Source organism: Rana temporaria, chromosome 4 (genome assembly GCF_905171775.1).
Source record: "Rana temporaria chromosome 4, aRanTem1.1, whole genome shotgun sequence".
NCBI lineage: Eukaryota > Metazoa > Chordata > Amphibia > Anura > Ranidae > Rana > Rana temporaria.
In genome coordinates this window covers 136135782-136138492 of record NC_053492.1, presented here as the reverse complement: position 1 = coordinate 136138492, position 2711 = coordinate 136135782, and the positions used below count along the sequence as shown (strand labels likewise).

At 45.0% G+C, this 2711-nt stretch overlaps 1 non-coding gene across 1 annotated transcript; it reads left to right on the top strand.

Moving 5' to 3' along the window:
• The first annotated feature begins 2021 nt into the window (after positions 1 to 2021).
• On the top strand, positions 2022 to 2180 carry LOC120938515. Its single transcript, XR_005749099.1, has one exon. It is a non-coding gene; the product is annotated as a U1 spliceosomal RNA (small nuclear RNA).
• Positions 2181 to 2711: the final 531 nt, after the last annotated feature.

The following is a 2711-nucleotide window of genomic DNA, read 5'->3' as shown; positions in this document are numbered from 1 at the left end:
CAAAAACAGAACTTCTTCTGTTTCACGCAAACCGGAAAAGTCACCCCGCGTCAACCTGGACCCCCCCACCCATTCTGGGAAAAACTATCATCCCTAGTACCAAAGTCAAAAGTCTCGGAGTCATTTTCGACTCCTACATGACAATGGATGCACAAATAGGGTCTGTAGTCGGCGGATCGCACCATCTGCTGCGACTCACCCCTTTTATCCCGAAAGAGGACATTGCAGTCGTAGTGGGAACAATCATCAGTTCCAGACTAGACTACCAAATGCCCTCTATCTAGGACTCCCCAAATACCAAATCACTCGTCTGCAAGTCGTTCAAAACACGGCCACTCGATTAGTGACTGGCAAAAAACCATGGGAATCAATCTCACCTTCGCTGAGATCCCTTCATTGGCTGCCAGTAAAAGACAGAATCACTTTCAAGGCACTCTGCCTAACGCATAAGTGTATTCACGGAAACGCCCCCCAATACCTATGCGAAAAAATAAAAGCCCATAACCCAAATCGCATTCTGCGATCCACAAATCAAAACCTACTCCAAATACCCAAAACCAAATGCAAGTCCAAAAGAGATCGAAGATTTGCAGTCCAAGGACCTCGGCTGTGGAATGCGCTACCAACTACCATCCGACTGGAGTCGGACCACTTGGCCTTCAGGAGAAAGATTAAAACCCATCTCTTCTGAGGTCAAATAGGGTTCCTTTCCCATGGAATGGAAACAGCGCCCAGAGGCAATTCAGTTCGCATGTGCTGCGCTTTACAAGTTTTTCACTCACTCACTCAGTATGATCGACAGCAAACGTATAGTAAGATTGACTGAGTTTATGGGCAAAAACACAGCAAACGTGCAGTATGATCGACTGCGTTTATGGGCAAAAACACAGCAAACGTGCATTATTTTTTTTACTCAATAGGTTTTTATTAAGAAGTGATAGAGAAAGGAAGCGCCACCTAAGTGCAGTATTAAAGAGGTTCTTTTAATGACACATTGTAAAAAACACACTTACAAGAAGGTAAGGAAAGAAGGCTCATCTGTAACATCCTGTAGTCCTCGTCCCGGATCCATGGGCTGCTTTAGAAGTGAAGAAAGCAGATTGTGTGGAGTCTTCAGGCCTGTCCTGTGGCCTTCAGGATGTAGTCTGTTCCAGCCTGACAGGTCACGTGATTACTTCCCAGGAACACTTCCGGGAGGAGGGTCAAACAGGGAGAACAAAGGCTGATTGGGCTACGTGCTCGGAGCCACTGCTCCTTCTATTGGCCTGATGGTGAGCTATAGAGGCTGGTGCTTTTATGCTTATGTCGGTGCAGTGGGACTACAGGTCCCAGCGTGGCCCAAGATAGCAGCAAACTAACAAATAAATATGATGGCATAAGTAGAAAAGCTGGATAAAATACTATAAAAGACGTGTAAAAAAAAACAAAACATGTATATAAAAACTGGGGTGTATAAGAACCAGGATAATTAAACATATGTATGTCATAAAACTATAGAGAATATACACATATATATATATATATATACATATACACAATATATAAAACATGGGGCCAACAGAGAATATATGTAAAATGAATATATATATATATATATATATATATATATATATATATATATAAACATTAAGTATACATTAAAAATGCAAAAAATAAATAAATAAAATAGAAAAAGAATAAAAACATGTTTGTATGGATTATTAGAAGGGACCTATTCAAGAATATATATATATATATATTTTTATAACACATGGGGAGGATGCTCAGAAGCCTACAGCACCTGGTATTCCCAGGCAGTCTCCCATCCAGGTACTAACCAGAGCTGACCCTGCTTAGCTTTTGAGATCAGGTGCTTTCAGGGTGATGTAGCCATGGGTGATCACGTACCCAATTAATACATGATTAAGATCAGCTAGAAAACGGACAAAATATCACTATAATTGGGTAACACCAAAGGATTATAAAATATAGGCAAAATTAGTTAAAAGAAGAAATGCTAAAACCGTTCACCGTGGTAACCGTGAAAAACCTGGCAGAGGAGACACCATGATCATGAAGGTGGTTCTCCCAGGGCGAGGCTCGGCTATTGCACACTCTAGGCCGTGCTGATCGTGGTTGTCTTCCCTGCCGCTTCTCGGCCTTTTGGCTGGGACTGGGTGTGGTATCTGTCCTTATCAGTTGTCAGCGGAGCGCTGAAGCACCTCCTACATGGGGAGGGTGGACGCAATCCAATGACGTCATTGCACCTGGAAGGATGGTTTCAGCAGGGACTACGCTGTGCTGCCCGACAGAATACTGGGGGCCGGCCCATGGTTGAGTCTGAGCCATCTGGAAGGGTGCTTCTGGTGAGGATGGGTACTGCGCTTGGTCTTGGTCTTTTTGCCGAGTTCTAGTCTGGCCTTCTGGCTGGCTGGTGTAAGTGCTATCTCTGTCAGCGATCCGGTTGGAGGAGCTGGTAATGCCCTGGGATAAGACGGGGTAGAGCCATGCAAATCCGCTGGGTTGACGGAGGGTCTGGAAGGGCTAGTATTGGTGGAGGCTGTTACCTGAGCGGCAGTTCTCTCCAAGAAAACCTTGAAGGGCTCTCTAGCTGGCAGGGGTGGAGGGCTGCACTGGCCGGTTGGGGGGTCGGATATGGAACGAAAAGCCTATGGTGCATGTGCCCCTGGAGTGGCAGTCCAGGGGTATCTGAAGATCACTGTGTGTGAGGG